At 44.5% G+C, this 20,797-nt stretch overlaps 1 non-coding gene across 1 annotated transcript; it reads right to left on the reverse strand.

Moving 5' to 3' along the window:
* Positions 1 to 20,296: 20,296 nt before the first annotated feature.
* On the reverse strand, positions 20,297 to 20,369 carry Trnav-aac. The gene has a single exon. It is a non-coding gene; the product is annotated as a tRNA-Val (tRNA).
* Between the last annotated feature and the right edge of the window lie 428 nt (positions 20,370 to 20,797).

The raw sequence follows: 20,797 nt of genomic DNA on the forward strand, positions 1-20,797 counted from the left end.
TAGCTATAGTACATACCCATCTGCATAGCAAACGGCCAATGGCAAAGCATCTCAATACGAACTCTTCAATTGGACTCCAAACACAGCAAATATAAGCTCCGTAGAGAATGTGTGTGCCGAGGCTGGTGAAGCTGTTGAGATGTCACTGGCCACGTGCGGGTAGCAGACGCTCTGGTATTCTAACCAAGGAACGTTTTCTCACTGAATAAACTCTCTTTCGTACGAATGCAAGCTCTATCCATTAACAAAATATTCTCCGGTTTCAAGCTGCGTCAAGTGGTTAACTGACCACGAGCTTTCGGCAGAGATCTCCTCTGCCATTGTCAAGTAGTTGACTGTCGTGTGGTTGCCGCTGGCGTACATGTTAAGCTGTGCCGTCGACATTGACGTCACTGGTGCTAGGCCTCCCACCATACATGGTAAAGTTTTGGTTGCGTGGCCGCTGCACCCCATCAACCCGCCAATTATAAGATCCCAGGCCGTACTCAGCTACAATACAGTCTTTATTGAGGGTGTTGTCCGATATTTTGATCTCTGTTGCTTCGTTTATTACGCTCTCCCAGAAGTTCTTCGTCCATTTAATAATAGAAATGTTGTGCAATTCACTGTCCGTATCCCATCTGACTTTTCGGGATAACTTAGGCGGAAGCATATTTCATGGTTTATGCAGCGCTGTTCAGTAGTGCGGACAGTGTGACCGACCTAACACTGACCTCACCCACGCGGCATTTTGTATATTCCAGGTATTCTGCGGTCTACATCGTCTTACGCAGACTTCATTAGTTGCAGATCTTTGCTGCGATCTGACCACTGTTTCGATTTTGTATCTCTTCTGGTGTAAGTAGGCTGTTTATGTTTTCTTATTGGCAACGTAACGTAGCGCTCTGTATGAAAATCACTGTCTGTGCTGTGTGCAGTCTGTGGCTGGTTGGCATTGCTGTAATACTCGCCATTGTAGCGTTGGGCAGTTGGCTGTTAACAGCGCGTAGCGTTGCGCAGTTGGAGGTGAGCCGCCAGCAGTGGTGGATGTGGGGAGAGAAATGGCGGAGTTTTGAAATTTGTGAGAATGGATGTCATGAACAGCTATATATATTATGACTATTAAGGTAAATACATTGTTTGTTCTCTATTAAAATCTTTCATTTGTTAACTGTGCCTATCAGTAGTTAGTGCCTTCCGTAGTTAGAATCTTTTATTTAGCTGTCAGTAATGGCGCTCACTGTATTGCAGTAGTTCGAGTAACGAAGATTTTTGTGAGGTAAGTGATTTGTGAAAGGTATAGGTTAATTTAGCCAGGACCATTCTCTTGTAGGGATTACTGAAAGTCAGACTGCGTTGCGCTAAAAATATTGTGTGTCAGTTTAAACACAGTCACGTATAATTGTTCTGAGGGGACGTTTCACTGGAGCCAGCTAATTTCCCTGTTATTAAGCCGTAAGATGGTAAAAATGCAATCTTCTTTATGCCTTCTTCGGAGGCCTTCTGCTTTCGTGGCTTAGCTGAAACTGGTTGCGAAATTTGTCTGTTGTTGTAATCGTTTCCAATGAAAACTTTAAGTAAGTGGCTCTTCCCTCGGCAGGTTTTCGGCATCTGAGACGGTTTCGGCCGACTTTTTCTGTGCTGCGTGGTGGTAGGTGGTGGAGTGCAGATACAGATCCACATGAGTGGGCTTGCGGTAAACGCTGTCATCGAGACATCACTGCGTTTACGGCGGGTAAAGTCCAGGTACGGCAAGGAACCGTCCTCCATTTCCATCGTGTATATGGTCGTGGATGTTGCTGATGTGTTCTAGGAACTCTTACAGCTTTTCATGTATATGAGGCCATATGACAAAGGGTATATTCGACGTAGCAACAAAAACAACTAGGCCTTGCAGGAGCCGTGTCCAAGTCGATATCTTCGAATTACTCCATAAAGAGTTTGGCTACGACTGGAGCTAATGGGCTCCCCATAGCGCCGCCGTCCGTCTGGTTGAAATATTCTTCACCATGTAAAAAATACGATGACGTCATGGTATGTTTAAATAAATCCACGCAAGTCTGTTATGGGGAAACACGTGTACAAGTAAAACCACAACAAAGCATAGACGTTTAATTCAATCGATAAAGTCCACCGTATTCTTTATATGGTGCACACAGTGTCCAATGTGCTTCGAGAGGAGGCTTGCTAAATGCTTTTCACGTCTACAGGTTAGCGATCCAATGGCGCTCGCTATGGACTTTAAAGGTGTACTCTTTTTATGTACTTTTGACAGGGCAGAGCGTGGAACGTGTGTGACATGGGTGCTTCAGGGAGGAGGTTCTTAATAACACACTCTTCCAGCGATGGCAATTTGAGAAGCTTCGAGGTCCTCCCCACTATTCTGGATGCTGGGTCCTCAGGCAGTTTTTGGTATGTCTCTTTGTATCTCCCCCCCCCCTCCCGCGCCCGGGTTCGATTCCCGGCGGGGTCAGGGATTTTCTCTGCCTCGTGATGACTGGGTGTTGTGTGATGTCCTTAGGTTAGTTAGGTTTAAGTAGTTCTAAGTTATAGGGGACTGATGATCATAGATGTTAAGTCCCATAGTGCTCAGAGCCATTTGAAACCCCCTCCCCCCCCCCCCCCCCCCCTCGCAGCATCCGTCGTCGGATTTTCGCGTGAATTGGAAACTGGAAAATTGGAATACAATCGTAAACGAAGATTTTAAATACTTACGAAGTCAATATCACATAGTATTCATGCTTGAACATGAAATGAAGGACACCGAATGCCTTGAAAAACGTAAGAACCGTAAGTACAGAGCATTACAGGAGTGACTCAAACAATAGGTAGACTACTGAAAGTCCAGGTTACAAGTGCGATCTACGATGCGACAAATGATGATGCCCAAGTAGGTGTTTTAGTTGCTGTCGCAGCTAATCCGCACATCAGTAGCAGACAAATTGCGCGAGAATCGGGAATCTCAAAAACGTCGGTGTTGCGAATGCTACATCAACATGGATTGCACCCGTATCGTATTTCGATGCACCAGGAATTGCATGGCGACGACTCTGAACGTCGTGTACAGTTCTGCCATTGGGCACAAGAGGAATTACGGCACGATGACAGATTTTTTGCACGCGTTCTATTTAGCGACGAAGTGTCATTCACCAACAGCGGTAACGCAAACCGGCATAATATGCACTATTGGGCAACGGAAAATCCACGATGGCTGCGACAAGTGGAAGATCAGCGACCTTGGCTGGTTAATGTATGGTGCGGCATTATGGGAGGAAGGATAATTGGCCCCCATTTTGTCGATGGCAATCTAAATGGTGCAATGTATGCTGATTTCCTACGTAACGTTCTACCGATTTTACTACAAGATGTTTCACTGCATGACAGAATGGCGATGTATTTCCAATTTGAAGGGTGTCCGGCACTTAGCTCGCTTGCGGTTGAAGCGGTATTGAATAGCATATTTCATGACAGGTGGATTGGTCGTCAAAGCACCATACCATGGCCCTCACGTTCACCAGATCTGACGTCGCCGGATTTCTTTCTGTGGGGAAAGTTGAAAGATATTTGCTATCGTGATCCACCGACAACGCCTGACAACATGCGTCAGCGCATTGTCAATGCATGTCCGAACATTACGGAAGGCGAACTACTCGTTGTTGAGAGGAATGTCGTTACACGTATTGCTTAATGCATTGAGGTTGACGGACATCATTTTGAGCATTTATTGCATTAGTGTGGTATTTACAGGTAATCACGCTGTAACAGCATGCGTTCTCAGAAATGGTAAGTTCACAAAGGTACATGTATCACATTGGAACAACCGAAATAAAATGTTCAAACGTATCTACGTTCTGTATTTTAATTTAAAAAACCTACCTGTTACCCACTACTTGTTTAAAATTTTGAGCCATATGTTTGTGACTATTACAGCGCCATGTATCACAAAGCGAAAAAAGTGTTACAACTAAAACATTCATATTTATTTTCGTACTACACGAATATGTAATATAAAATGAGGGTTCTTATTTTAAAAAACGCAGTTGATATCCGTTTCACCTATGGCAGCGCCATCTAGCGGGCCAACCATAGCGCCATCTGGCTTCCCCCTTGAAGCTAGACAAGTTTCGTTCTTTGTAGGTTTTTCGTTTGATGCTAATTTCATGGGATATTTAGCCCGGTCACGATCAATGGACTACCCTGTATATGTATACATTATATACAAATTACAGAAATATACAGCCTATGTCTGTGCAAACTTTCATTAGAGTGTCGTGTAAATATCTGCAATAAATTGGTAAAGCACTTTTCGAGATTATATGTTACTTTTGAATTTATATATTACATGTGTTGTTGTCAAAACATGTGAAAGCAGAACTGTCGAACTAAACCCAATTTTTATTTTAGTTTTCATACAAAAACGGTCGATCCGATGATCTTTCACAACCGATTTTAATTGCCGCCTTCACAGTGAATTTTCCAAATATTTTGTTTCATATAAACTTTATCCCGACAGACATGAAAACGATAAAAACAAAAATCAACCAAATTTATCAAACTGTTATTAACTGATGATATTTCATACATATGACAATTGATGTTAATTTCCAACTTTTCCGTTGGATTTTCCAAAAATATTCTTTTATAGAAACCTTGTCCTGACAATAACAAACACAGCAAAAAAATTAAACAAATCGATCAGTTAGTTCCTACATTATGATCTTTCACACATGCGACCATTGCTTTTCATTTATATAGATTTTTATTGTACTTCTTCTGGCTCGTATTAAAAAAGTATACAAAGAAGTGTTTAGAATTACAATCTTTGTAGATTAATAGCAAGGGAGAATTTTATTATTATTTAAATTGATGTAGCCGATCTACACTCCTGGAAATTGAAATAAGAACACCGTGAATTCATTGTCCCAGGATGGGGAAACTTTATTGACACATTCCTGGGGTCAGATACATCACATGATCACACTGACAGAACCACAGGTACATAGACACAGGCAACAGAGCATGCACAATGTCGGCACTAGTACAGTGTATATCCACCTTTCGCAGCAATGCAGGCTGCTATTCTCCCATGGAGACGATCGTAGAGATGCTGGATGTAGTCCTGTGGAACGGCTTGCCATGCCATTTCCACCTGGCGCCTCAGTTGGACCAGCGTTCGTGCTGGACGTGCAGACCGCGTGAGACGACGCTTCATCCTGTCCCAAACATGCTCAATGGGGGACAGATCTGGAGATCTTGCTGGCCAGGGTAGTTGACTTACACCTTCTAGAGCACGTTGGGTGGCACGGGATACATGCGGACGTGCATTGTCCTGTTGGAACAGCAAGTTCCCTTGCCGGTCTAGGAATGGTAGAACGATGGGTTCGATGACGGTTTGGATGTACCGTGCACTATTCAGTGTCCCCTCGACGATCACCAGTGGTGTACGGCCAGTGTAGGAGATCGCTCCCCACACCATGATGCCGGGTGTTGGCCCTGTGTGCCTCGGTCGTATGCAGTCCTGATTGTGGCGCTCACCTGCACGGCGCCAAACACGCATACGACCATCATTGGCACCAAGGCAGAAGCGACTCTCATCGCTGAAGACGACACGTCTCCATTCGTCCCTCCATTCACGCCTGTCGCGACACCACTGGAGGCGGGCTGCACGATGTTGGGGCGTGAGCGGAAGACGGCCTAACGGTGTGCGGGACCGTAGCCCAGCTTCATGGAGACGGTTGCGAATGGTCCTCGCCGACACCCCAGGAGCAACAGTGTCCCTAATTTGCTGGGAAGTGGCGGTGCGGTCCCCTACGGCACTGCGTAGGATCCTACGGTGTTGGCGTGCATCCGTGCGTCGCTGCGGTCCGGTCCCAGGTCGACGGGCACGTGCACCTTCCGCCGACCACTGGCGACAACATCGATGTACTGTGGAGACCTCACGCCCCACGTGTTGAGCAATTCGGCGGTACGTCCACCCGGCCTCCCGCATGCCCACTATACGCCCTCGCTCAAAGTCCGTCAACTGCACATACGGTTCACGTCCACGCTGTCGCGGCATGCTACCAGTGTTAAAGACTGCGATGGAGCTCCGTATGCCACGGCAAACTGGCTGACACTGACGGCGGCGGTGCACAAATGCTGCGCAGTTAGCGCCATTCGACGGCCAACACCGCGGTTCCTGGTGTGTCCGCTGTGCCGTGCGTGTGATCATTGCTTGTACAGCCCTCTCGCAGTGTCCGGAGCAAGTATGGTGGGTCTGACACACCGGTGTCAATGTGTTCTTTTTTCCATTTCCAGGAGTGTATGTCCCAACGATCTAAAATATTTAAAAGAAAGGAAGGAAACAGTAAATACCTCAAATAAAATAGTGAATCTAAGTATAACACAGCTCAATATTCTAATCAAAGGTTTGGGCAGTAACAGCAAAACAAAGCATTAAAAAACTCACCTCATAGTTAACCTATAACGGAGGGTAAATCGTTATCTAGGCTGATTTCTGTACAGCACAACAGCTCTCATCTTACTGCCACAGAAAGCTCGGAAGTATGACAGAAAACGTTTGCTAGCCTCTCATTCAATAATAATAATGTCGGCAATATCTCTGCTAGAAGAACTTCTCCTTTGTTATGTGTAATACAGTGGAGATTCACAGTTGAAGGATTAATGAAACAATTACAATATTATTGCTTTTTTGTCAGGCTTTTATTAACAAAAACATAGCGTAAGCATCAGTGTTTATATGGAAACAAGCGAATACAATAGTAAGCGCCAAAAACATTGTATTAGGACATTACCAACAGCAACAAACAATGATGACTGTGGCGTACAGCCTGATATTCATAATCAGCTTTTCGTAAGCGCTTTGCGATCCGCTCAGAGCAACGACCACGAGAAGCACAGACGTTATGGGATGGCGTTGTAGGAGCGACGCAGGGCTGGACACTCGAAGACCGAAGTGGAGCGGTAATCTGCGAACACGTGCACAGGAACATTAGAAAGCGCTATTGATGTAATTAAAAGATAGAGAATGCAGAGCTACAGATGAAAAGGGCAGCAGGAGGGAAGGTTGAACAATTCATAGCTTTGCATGTTATTACAGACGGGTTCGTAACTCAGCTGAGAAAAGTGGAATGAAATACCAGCTGTGACTTTTTCGGAGTGACTATCCCTGCGTCCGTCTGAAGTTGGTTGCTTGGTTGGTTGTTTCGGGGAAGGAGACCAGACAGCTAGGTCATCGGTCTCATCGGATTAGGGAAGGATGGGGAAGGAAGTCTGCCGTGCCCTTTGAAAGGAACCATCCCGGCATTTGCCTGGAGCGATTTAGGGAAATCACGGAAAACCTAAATCAGGATGGCCGGACGCGGGATTGAACCGTCGTCCTCCCGAATGCGAGTCCAGTGTCTAACCACGGTCCGTCTGAAGTGACAGCGTAATAGCTAAACTCCTGGTCGAGTAAGGAAAGTCGGATCCTCAGTGATTAAGTTCAGTATCTTAACCACTACGCCGCTTCCCTCAGACATTCTACGCACATTCTCTCTGAAGTGTTATAATGCTGTCGGTTCTTCTTTCCTGCAGAAATTGTTTATGGAGACTTTCATAGTTCATGTAATGGGCGGAAGTGAGTCTTCTACTTTGTGAAAAGAGCGCTCCCCACTAAAACTGTGATTTTTAACAATGATTCTAAATGTAAAATCATGTATAAATGAAATAGAGGTTTAGTTTGTAATTTAATGCTCGTCATCTATTTATACAGGGTGAAAAGTATTTAAACCGACAGACTCTGGGAGGTTGTAGAGGACATCAAAACAAATGTTTTTCCCTAATGTCATTTTTTCGTATGAGGAGTATTTAAACCGGTACAGGAAGATTTCTCTGGCGGCAAATTAATTAAACCAACAAACACTTTTCCATTTTTTTATGACCAAGAGACCACACATCGACACAACCCAGTTTCAATTACAGTAGATTTTCAAAAAATGTGGGTTATCCTCACTCCAAACATGCGAATTGTTCATCACTCCCGAACGTTGCTTCATCGGTAAACAACACAGAGGATGGAAATGTAGGATGCATTTCACACTGTTCCAGGTACCACTGCGAAAACTGTGCTCTTGGTGGATAATCAACTGGTTCTAGGTTGTGGACACGCTGTAAGTGAAATGGACGTAACAATTGCTCTCGAAGGACTGTTCTTACATTCGTCTGATTCGTCCCCATGTTAAGTGCAATTGCACGAGTGCTGATTGAAGGATCCCGCTCCACATGCGGCAAAGACAGCTTCCTCAAATTGCAGCGTTCTTACCTAACGATGGCGTCCCTGTCCAGGTAATCTGCTGAATGACCCGTTCTGACACAGACGTTGGTACACAGCAGCAGAGGTCGTATTATGCGGGATACGGCGATTAGGATATTGTTGTTGATAAACCCGTTGTGCAGCTCGTCCATTGTGGTGCGCTACGTAGTACGCACCAACCATTTCAGTGTACTCACTCCAGGTGTATGGCTCCATTAGTAAACAGAGACAATGCACTACTACGCTGGTGGACAGCAGTTGCCTACAACTGAAGAGCGAAATACGCCCTCTAACCACGGAAGAGCGTAATACAGCCTCCCACTGTTTAAATAATCCTCATAGGAAAAAATGACATTAGGGAAAAATATTTGTTTTTATGTCCCCTACAACCTCCCAGAGTTTGCCGGTTTAAACACTTTTCACCTTGTATAAAACGTTGCAAATGAAAAGGTTAAGAAAGTAATGTTAACTGAGTCTACATCTACATCTACATCTACATCCATACTCCGTAAGCCACCTGACGGTGTGTGGCGGAGGGTACCTTGAGTACCTCTATCGGTTCTCCCTTCTATTCCAGTCTCGTATTGTTCGTGGAAAGAAGGATTGTCGGTATGCCCCTGTGTGGGCTCTAATCTCTCTGATTTTATCCTCATGGTCTCTTCGCGAGATATACGTAGGAGGGAGCAATATACTGCTTGACTCCTCGGTGAAGGTATGTTCTCTAAACTTCAACAAAAGCCCGTACCGAGCTACTGAGCGTCTCTCCTGCAGAGTCTTCCACTGGAGTTTATCTATCATCTCCTTAACGCTTTCGCGATTACTAAATGATCCTGTAACGAAGCGCCCTGCTCTCCGTTGGATCTTCTCTATCTCTTCTATCAACCCTATCTGGTACGGCTCCCACACTGCTGAGCAGTATTCAAGCAGTGGGCGAACAAGCGTACTGTAACCTACTTCCTTTGTTTTCGGATTGCATTTCCTTAGGATTCTTCCAATGAATCTCAGTCTGGCATCTGCTTTACCGACGATCAACTTTATATGATCATTCCATTTTAAATCACTCCTAATGCGTACTACCAGATAACTTATGGAATTAAATGCCTCCAGTTGCTGACCTGCTATATTGTAGCTAAATGATAAGGGATCTTTCTTTCTATGTATTCGCAGCACATTACACTTGTCTACATTGAGATTCAGTTACCATTCCCTGCACCATGCGTCAATTCGCTGCAGATCCTCCTGCATTTCAGTACAATTTTCCATTGTTACAACCTCTCGATATACCACAGCGTCATCCGCAAAAAGCCTCAGTGAACTTCCGATGTCATCCACAAGATCATTTATGTATATTGTGAATAGCAACACTCCCCTGCGGCACACCTGAAATCACTCTTACTTCGGAAGACTTCTCTCCATTGAGAATGACATGTTACGTTCTGTTATCTAGGAACCCTTCAATCCAATCACGCAATTGGTCCGATAGTCCATATGCTCTTACTTTGTTCATTAAACGACTGTGGGGAACTGTATCGAACGCCTTGCGGAAGTCAAGAAACACGGCATCTACCTAGGAACCCGTGTCTATGGCCCTCTGAGTCTCGTGGACGAATAGCGCGAGCTGGGTTTCACACGATCGTCTTTTTTGAAACCCATGCTGATTCCTACAGAGTAGATTTCTAGTCTCCAGAAAAATCATTATACTCGAACATAGCACATGTTCCAAAATTCTACAACTGATCGACGTTAGAGATATAGGTCTATAGTTCTGCACATCTGTTCGACGTCCCTTCTTGAAAACGGGGATGACCTGTGCCCTTTCCGGCGTAAAGCGGAATATTACTGTTGTTCTACGGTTCTTACTTAAACGGGGCAATCAAAACGTTTTTCGTTCGAAAGGCACGCCAACCCCTTGCCTGCATGTCGTTGCTTGCAGTAGGTACTCGCTTCGGAGTCGCGCTGGGTTGCATATACGCTGCAGCGACGCCCGCAGACAGAAGCTTCGTGATCCCCACTTACAGTTCACTAAAAGATTTTCAGCTCACACGGCCGTCAACAGACTTTAACTATCGTCGTCAAAGAAGCTACAACATTCGTGAACAACAAAAAAAAAAAGTTGCACTTGTTCCATGGGTTTGCAGCTGACATTAATGGTAACAAGACACCAGACTGTATCTGATATCTGATAGGAGTTCCGACACAAAATCCGAGATTTCGACGGACAAAGTATTGGTGCGCGGACAGGTGCCAGATATTTCTATCACAATGAATTAGTTAGCGTAAGGAGGGCTATGCGTGAAGCGTTCAGTGAATTCGAAAGTAAAATTCTATGTACCGACTTGACAGAAAATCCAAGGAAGTTCTGGTCTTACGTTAAATCAGTAAATGGCTCGAAACAGCATATCCAGACATTCCGGGATGATGATGGCATTGAAACAGAGGATGACACGCGTAAAGCTGAAATACTAAACACCTTTTTCCAAAGCTGTTTCACAGAGGAAGACCGCACTGCAGTTTCTTCTCTAAATCCTCGCACAAACGGAAAAATGGCTGACATCGAAATAAGTTTCCAAGGAATAGAAAAGCAACTGGAATCACTCAACAGAGGAAAGTCCGCTGGACCTGACGGGATACCAATTCGTTTCTACACGGAGTACGCCTTGCCCCCCTTCTAACAGCCGTGTACCGCAAGTCTCTAGAGGAACGGAAGGTTCCAAATGATTGGAAAAGAGCACAGGTAGTCCCAGTCTTCAAGAAGCGCAAAACCATAGACCTATATCTCTGACGCCGATCTGTTGTAGAATTTTAGAACATGTTTTTTGCTCGCATATCATGTCATTTTTGGAAACCCAGAATCAACTCTGTAGGAATAAACATGGATTCCGGAAACAGCGATCGTGTGAGACCCACCTCGCTGTATTTGTTCACGAGACCCAGAAAATATTAGATACAGGCTCCTACGTAGATGCTATTTTCCTTGACTTCCGGAAGGCGTTCGATACAGTTCCGCACTGTCGCCTGATAAACAAAGTAAGAGCCTACGGAATATCAGACGAGCTGTGTGGCTGGATTGAAGAGTTTTCAGCAAACAGAACACAGCATGTTGTTCTCGATGGAGAGACGTCTACAGACGTTAAAGTAACCTCTGGCGTGCCACAGGGGAGTGTTATGGGATCATTGCTTTTCACAATGTTTATAAATGACATAGTAGATAGTGTCGGAAGTTCCATGCGGCTTTTCGAGGATGATGCTGTAGTATACAGAGAAGTTGCAGCATTAGAAAATTGTAGCGAAATGCAGGAAGATCTGCAGCAGATAGGCACTTGGTGCAGGGTGTGCCAACTGACCCTTAACGTAGACAAATGTAATGTATTGCGAATACATAAAAAGAAGGATCCTTTATTATATGATTATATGATAGCGTAACAAACACTAGTAGCAATTACTTCTGTAAAATATCTGGGAGTATGCGTGCGGAACGATTTGAAGTGGAATGATCATATAAAATTAATTGTCGGTAAGGCGGGTACCAGGTTGAGATTCATTGGGAGAGTCCTTAGAAAATGTAGTCCATCAACAAAGGAGGTGGCTTACAAAACTCTCGTTCGACCTATACTTGAGTATTGCTCATCAGTGTGGGATCCGTACCAGATCGGTCTGACGGAGGAGATAGAGAAGATCCAAAGAAGAGCAGCGCGTTTCGTCACAGGGTTATTTGGTAAGCGTGGTAGCGTTACGGAGATGTTTAGCAAACTCAAGTGGCAGACTCTGTAAGAGAGGCGCTCTGTATCGCGGTGTAGCTTTCTGTCCAGGTCTCGAGAGGGCGCGTTTCTGGATGAGGTATCGAATATATTGCTTCCCCCTACTTATACCTCCCGAGGAGATCACGAACGTAAAATTAGAGAGATTCGAGCGCGCACGGAGACTTTCCGTCAGTCGTTATTCCCGCTAACCATACGCGACTGGATCAGGAAAGGGAGGTAATGACAGTGGCACGTAAAGTGCCCTCCACCACACACCGTTGGGTGGCTTGCGGAGTATAAATGTAGATGTAGATGTAGAATCGTGTTACGCTGTTAAGTCGTGTACGTTGTTGGAAACCTAATTTGTTTAAAACTCTGGCGAAGCACAGAGATCGAATGAACGTTGGAAGGAGTTGGGCTGCGGGCGAGAAGCACTTACTGGTGCGGTTGATGCAGTTGAAGCGCAGCATGGCGCAGTAGCTGGAGAAGGCGGACGTGGAGAGCCCGTCTCGGCCGCAGACCGGGGACCACGTGCCGGGGCACTGCGGGCACTGCAGCTGGGCGCGCGCGACACACACCGCCGCCGCTGCAACAACACACACACATCACCTGTCTACCCTAAAGTAACCGCTGTTATTTTATTCGCTTCAGAAGCGTCAGATGTGTCTGTCTTCTGAATGGTCTGATGCGACCCACCGCGAAGTATTTGCTGGACGCATTCCAGTTTTTACCCTTTACAGCTTTTTCTAGTACCAAGGAAGTTATTTACTGATGTCTTAACAAATGTCCTATCATCCTGCCCCTTCTTCTTCTCAATATTTTCCACACATAACTTTCCTCGCCGATTCTACTGAGAGCTGAGAAACTCCCCCCTCCTTACCTTATCACTCCATCTAATTTTCAGAATTATTCTGTAGCACCACATCTCAAATGCTCCTCTTGTCTTCCGTTCCGGCTTTCCCACAGTCCATGTTTCACTATCAAACAATACTGTGCTCCATACGCACATTATCATAAATTTCTTCCTCAAATTAACGCCTATGATTGATACTTGTTGATCTCTCTTGGCCATGAATGCCCTTTTCGCCAGTGTTAGTCTGCTTTTTATTTCGTTTCTGTTTAGTCCGCTATGAGTTATTTTTCAGCCTAGACAGCAACACTCCTTAACTCCATGTATTTCGTGATCACCAATTCTGATGTAAAGTATCTCTTTGTGCTCATTTCTGACTGCTGCCGTCTTACTTCGATTTAAAAATGGTTCAAATGGCTCTGAGCACTATGGGACTTATCCGCTAAGGTCATCAGTCCCCTAGAACTTAGAACTACTTAAACCTAACTAACCTAAGGACATCACACACATCCATGCTCGAGGCATGACTCGAACCTGCGACCGTAGCGGTCGCGCGGTTCCAGGTTGTAGCGCCTAGAACCGCTCGGCCACTCCGGCCGGCACTTCGATTTACTCTCAGCCCGAATTCTATACTCATTGGACTGTTCATTCCATTCAACAGACCCAGTAATTCTTCTTCACTTTCACTACAATAGGAATGTCATCATCGAATCTTATCACTGACATCCTTTCACCATAAATTTTAATCTTACTCTTGAACCTTTATTTCAGTTATTCACTTAAGAACAAATTGTGGTAACGATAGCAACGATGCCACGGCTTAGGTGCAAGTGCATAAGCTGGCACTACGAGACACCCACGACAGCGCCCTCTAGCAGGCGCTGTTGAGAGCTCTACGAGCTCCGCTCGAGATCCTGCCAGTTTCATCAAGAGCAGACGGCCGGGACACTTCGCTTCAGCTTCGCACCTGCGTACTAAGTTATGTATGCCTCTGTAAATATCAATGCACCAGTGAACCACTTTTACTTTCTTGCAGTACCGACTTATATTACCTCATTCGCTCCTACTCGGTTCCTTCATTCGGCCAGCCTTTCAGTTGTCAGGAGCAGACCCACGCGCCGCCTTCCAGGCGGAATACAAAATAAATAGTCACGATCGCAAAATACCATTTATTTAAAACGCCGTGTTTTGGGACATACATTAGGCCATCTTCAGAATGATTGCACCATTTGCTGAAGCTGGCGACGTGCTGAGCAGTTGCATGTTGTCGATACGATAACTGCGAGTAGGACTGGGAGGAAGTTTCAAGACAGGTCTCGACGTCATACATTCGAAGCTACACTATGTGTTCAAAAGTATCCGGACACCCCCAAAACATACGTTTTTTCATATTAGGTGCATTTTGCTGCCACCTTCTGCCAGGTACACCATTTCAGCTACCGCAGTAATCACTGGACATCGTGAGAGAGCAGGATGGGGCATTCAGCGGAACTCCGGACTACGAACGCGGTCACGTGATCCGGTGTCACTTGTGTCATACGACTGTCCGCGACATTTTCACACTCCTAAACATCCCTAGGTCCACTGTTTCCGATGTAATAGTGAAGTGGAAACGTGAAGAGACACGTACAGCATAAAAGCGTAAAGGTCGACCTCGTCTGTTGACTGACAGAGACCGCCGACAGTTGAAGAGGGTCGTAATGTGTAATAGGAAGACATCTGTCCAGACCACCACACAGCAACCCCAATCTGCATCAGAATCCACTGCAAGTACTATGACAGTTAGGTGGGAGGTGGGGAAACTTGGATTTCACGGTCGAGCGGCTGCTCATAAGCCACACACCACGCCGGCAAATGCCAAACGACGCCTCACTTGGTGTAAGGAGCGTAAATATTGGACGACTGAACAGTGGCAAAACGTTGTGTGGAGTGACGAATCACGGTACACATTGTGGCGATCCTATGGCAGGGTGTGGGTGTGGGGAATGTCCGGTGAACGTCATCTGCGAGAGTGTGTAGTTCCAACAATAAAATTCGGAGGCGGTGGTGTTATGGTGTGGTCGTGTTTATCATGGAGGGGGCTTGCACCCCTTGTTTTGCGTGGCGCTATCACACACAGGCCTACACTGATGTTTTAAGCACCTTCTTGCTTCCCACTGTTGAAGAGCAATTCGGGGATGGCGATTGCATCTTTCAACGCGATCGAGCACTTGTTCATAATGCACGGCCTGTGGAGGATTGGTTACACGAAGATAACATCCCTGTAATGGACTGTCCTGCACACATTCCTGACCTGAATCCTATAGCACACCTTTGGGATGTTTTGGAACGCCGACTTCGTGCCAGGCCTCACCGACCTACGTCGATACCTCTCCTCAGTGCAGCACTCCGTGAAGAATGGGCTGCCGCTGTTCCCCAAGAAACTTCCGGCACCTGATTGAACGTATGCCTGTGAGAGTGGAAGCTGTCATATATGCTAAGGGTGGGCAAATTGAATTCCAGCATTACCGATGGAGGTCGCCACGAACTTGTAAGTCATTTTCAGCCAGGTGTCCGGATACTTTTGATCACAAAGTGTAATAAAATCATTTGGAGAGATAAGAGTCAGAAGGTACCTCTAAATCTACCGAACAATAGAGCAATTACCGTATTTAGAAAAAAGGATTGCCGACAGCTATCGAAGATGCCAAGAACAGACACATGTCCAAATAATCTGACGAGCTATCTGACCAGTGGTAAACTGCTGGCTAGAATAACATGCAGAAGCGTAAAAATTGAATAGGTAATGGATAGTGAAGATCCGACTGATTCGTAAAAAGGTGTTGGGATAACATATTTAAAATATGGAAGAGAAGACTAGTGAAATGCGGACACTGTCGAATAATTTCCTGTATCTACGAAACAAAGTTGGACTTAGAAAACTGGAAGATCAACGAGAACAAGCTTACGTTAAAAACGCAGAGCTGGAACTGATCACTACTGTTGTTCAAAGTGAACATTCAATAAGAGACTAAAGAAATCAAAGCTTCAGGACGTCAACAAAAATGCAATGAAAGGGATACGAATCCTAAGGTTACAGACCTTAGCCATTTGTCTAAATTATAGAAAGTATAAAATATTTGTTTTGCAGCGTTTGTCGCCTTCTTAACAAAGAATTAACTTTAAACATTAAACAAAAGAAGCAAAATGGTGGACAATGGCAGGAAGATGTGTAGTAAATACATTGATAAAAAAACCGAAGAGAAAGGAGAAGAAATGAAAAAAAATAATTGTTCTCTAGATAGCAAAGGGGCAGATGAATACGTGTGTTCACTCATATCACATATATACCTGATGATACTATACGTGTTGAAACAGAATTGACTGCAAATCAAAAATGGACCGTGAGAATAGTGCAGAATGCGCGCTTTTTAAATGTGTTTCTTAAGATGTATGTTAAACGTAAGAATATAGATAAAAGTATGAGACGAAGAAGCATGTATGTGATTATGTATGTTAAAGACGAGAAATAGCAAAAGTATCAGACAAAGAAGTATTAACATAAACAGACGAGATATATAAACTGTTACTAGAAGAAGCGACAGGATAATGGGGCATGCGATGAGACGTCAAGATATAAAATTTGTGGTAAGTTCCTATGGGACCAAACTGCTGAGGTCATCGGTCCCTAGGTTTACACACTACTTAATCTAATTTAAACTAACTTACGCTAAGGACAACACACACCCCATGCTCGACGGAGGACTCGAACCTGCTACGGGGGGAGTTACGCGATGCGTGGCAAGGCGCCCCTGACCGCAAGGCTACCCCGTGCGGTGTCAAGGTATAGTTAAACTTGGATGGAAGTAGTAGGGGAAAACCGTTGGGAGAAAAATATGTTGAATTTATCGGACATAGAGTTTGTAAATAAACGTTACCTGTAGGTAAAGTTGAGTGTAGTAGGAATGTGGTAAAGAAAAGATTCCCAGAAGAAGGAAAGAAATGAGAGTTGTCATGAAAGTTTGGGGGTGATGTGGGCAGCAGTAAGTAAACGCCAAGTAGTATCCGCTACCTACTAAAGCAAGAGCACCTGGCACATCCTTGGAAGAAAGTATGTGAAAGAAACAACATTGCAGTCACTGCTATGCAGTACTATGTTTAGGCTTTGAGGGGTGTTTTAAGATATCCAATGACGTACAACTATATATGCTGCAGGTCCATCCTTCCACTAATTTACCGTATAGTAACAGGAGTCCTCGCTCAGGCATTAGTGATAAAGACATGTTTCGCATTTACACTGAACGTCCCAACTCAAACCTGATCACTAGCTAAGCGGTGCAGCATAATCAGTCAGGCGCTATGATGCTGTACTGTACATTACTGGTTCGCATACGACTTCAAGATCTACCGTAGGAACTTACATTCCAATAATTTCTGGTCGACATTTTCGGTTTTCTTCGTGCTGCAATGGCTCCTGATCGACGTAATTGTGTTTCTTCGTATATTTCGCTGTTCTTTGTTTCACTATTGTAGGAAGAGCCCTAGCACTCTTTGTCGCAACAATCGGCGAAGAAAAATTTATGTGCTGTTAAAAATGACTGGTCAATCGAAACCAGCTTAGCCATTTAACATTTTAAGTGAGCACTGACTAAAATAAAATCATGTCGGCCATCCTGTCGGAACAGCCTGATACATGTAATAGAGTCGTATTTATCATCTTCGTGTGACTCTCAAAACATCTGTTTCATTTATATAAATAAATAGTGTGCTCCGAATAGAAATCTGAACCCGGACGCCTGACTTTAATTGACGCTGTTCTACCAAAAGAATCACCGAAGAATGCCTCTCTGACAATCTCAGAGCTTCAATTTGCACTAGGAGCATCCGTTTCTTCCAAAGGTAAAATAATTTCATCTCTCTGCTGTTTGATTCCCCATATTTTAACTCAGTAAGTACTTAATTTCGGTAATAGAAATACGGAGCACAGACATACAAAACTGTCTTCTAATCAACCGCACCTCAAGTGGCTCAGTGAGAAGGGCACTGATTCCGTACCGTAACGGTTACGAAAACTGCTACGGATGAGAGCTCTGTGTTTCATTGGCAACTTACACTTTGGGATCAGAGCGAGCTGCAAAAAAAAGGTTGTTGGAATCACGATGTAATTCTCTTTCTCTTTGCTATTCTTAAATCAACAGTTGAGAGTGAAACGTGAATCTCACTGTACATGTAAGTGCATTACGATGAACATTGTGGTAAGAAATAGACTGGCAGTAACAGGTTGATTAATATGTGTCGAAGCTTGGACGAAAAGAGAAAGAGACGAGGTAGCAACTGAGTGATAAGGAGGTGCAAAGTTGAATTACTCCGAACCATTATTACCTTCTTGAATAATTGAAACTCGTCACACGAAATTTATAACGCATTCTGTCCAAATTAGTGCTCTATTTTATCACCCAGCTAAAAATCGCGTATGCTTGCAAATACTATGTAGAGGCTAATATATCCATTTTTTCGCAGAATATCACTTTAAATTCAAATCAGAACAGGTTCAAATGGCTCTGAGCACTATGGCACTTAACGTATGACGTCATGAGTCCCCTAGGACTTTCAGAACAGGATTTTTACATTTCTACAAGACGCAACAGCGTCAAATCCATGTTGCGATCGGATATTTTTGTACGAGACTGGCAACCAAAATGACGAAATGGAAATGATAGCGCTATCTTTCTTATAAGAAGGTTTCCTTGGTATAGCAGTAGCAGTTGTTGTAGTTATATCGACTGGATCGTCTACAGATTTCTACAAACTAATACTTTTCAAGACTGTTGCCGGTAGTAACTTTTTGACACTCTAAACAATTTAATCAAGATTTCAATCTACCTTCACAGCCTTAATTATTGTAGACAAGTGTAATGGTAGTTTCAGCGTCTCGTACATGTTTTTGGGACAAAAGGAAATAAAGTACCCTTATTGGAGACCTGAAGTCGGTTTTCCATAGTTTCCCCAAAACCTACATGCGATGTCGACAGCTGTGGGACTGAAACGTCTGAGGTACCTTCTACTGGTTGAACAGCTCATGAGGCTTGTCCCCTTTACTAATATTAACTCTCCACCTACAACATTTTTGTCGTACAATGCGTCGTTTCCGAAATATTTAGTTGCCTCAAGTTAAAACAAACAGGGCATCGTACGACAAAATAATGCTCTAGGTGAAAGTTAATATTAGTAAATGGGCCGGCAGGTGTGGCCGTGAGGTTCTAGGCGCTTCAGTCTGGTACCACGTGACCGAATCCTGCATCAGGCATGGATGTGTGTGATGTCCTTAGGTTAGTTAGGTTTAAGTAGTTCTAAGTTCTAGGGGACTGATGGCCACAGATGTTAAGTCCCATAGTGCTCAGAGCAATTTTTTTTAGTAAATGGGACATCAGCTTGTGCTACAACTGGCCACCTCCTAACCACCCCTCCTGCGTGGGCGGTGTCAGCATTGTATTTTCTAATGGCAACTCCCATTTTATACTGCTTATTCGGATTCCACGCAAAAAAAAATTAGTTCAGTTTATTCAAACCACTGTTTGGTAGTTGGCGCTGTAATAAAAAAAAATCAAGTTGTATGTTTTTGCAATTAGACACCAACGCATTTGATTGTACACATCATTTACGATGTAAATGTTAATCTTTGTTTTCTGTCTGTTGATATTTATGTTCGAAATTTACTTTATTGTTGCAAATCTGACTGTACAGTACAATATGGTTAGCTTTTCCAATGTCTGGTTTGAAACGATGTCTAGCGTGATCCACGAACAGGAGGAGGAGGAGGAGATTGGTGTTTAACGTCACGTCGGCAGCGAGATCATCAGAGACGGAGCACAAGCTCGAATTAAGAAGGATGGAGAAGGAAAGCGGCCGTGCCCTTTTGAAGGAAGCGTCCCGGCATTTGCCGTAAGCTGTTTAGAGAAATCATGGAGAACCCAGCTCAGGATGATTGGACACGGGTCTGAACCGTCGTCCTCCCGCATGGGAATCCAGTGTGCTAACGACGAGGGTGTAATAATTTTCGGTTCCCATCGGGATGCTTTATTTCGCTGAGTCCTCCTGCTTCTCACCACTGGGGTGCTTGATTTCGGTGAGCATCCATCGCAGGTGCGCCCGTCACTGTCACTTCATACACAACTTACCAGGTGTCCGCCCCTGGTAGCTGAGTGGTCAGCGCGACAGAATGTCAATCCTAAGGGCCAGGGTTCGATTCCCGACTGGGTCGGAGATTTTCTCCGCTCAGGGACTGTTCCGCGCATCTCCAGCCCTCCAGGTAAGCACAAAAACCAAGTAGCCGGTTCTGAAAGAGTTTCATGTATCATTTGAGCCATCTACACCCTGGTGGTGGGACGTTTGAAATTGATTTAAATGGTCACAGTAGAGATTGTAGCAAGTGTCTTGTTGAGTGCGACGAAAAAGTGTTTCCGCACGGAATCGAACCGTGGACCTTCTGCGTGTTAGGCAGACGTGATAACCGCTACACCACGGAATCTGCTACGCTCTGCGCTTCACATCTGACACAACTTGTAGGACGATCGCAACTTTGGCGTAAAAATCCCCAAAAATCACTTTGCGGAAACGCACAATGCAGGTCTTTCGCATTCGTATGCAACAATCGACAGCACCCTTGCCTGTCTGAATGCCATCACGAATAAGAGCCCAAGAAGTCGTCGGAAATGCTCACGGCCGAGACCTCAGTAGCATCAGCTACTCTTTCTTTCCGTACGAGGTACCGTCAATTCGCGCAGTCGCTATTGCAAATGATGTCACCAAAAGCAATCACTTCATTATCAGTGTCTAGCCATATCATTAGTACTGTACAATCACATTTACCAAAGATTCACATTTACATCGTAAATGAAATCTATCATCCAAAGGCGTCGGTTCTTAATCGCAAAAGCAGGCACATTTGATATTCGT

Source organism: Schistocerca piceifrons, chromosome 4, assembly GCF_021461385.2.
Source record: "Schistocerca piceifrons isolate TAMUIC-IGC-003096 chromosome 4, iqSchPice1.1, whole genome shotgun sequence".
In the NCBI taxonomy this organism is placed as follows: domain Eukaryota; kingdom Metazoa; phylum Arthropoda; class Insecta; order Orthoptera; family Acrididae; genus Schistocerca; species Schistocerca piceifrons.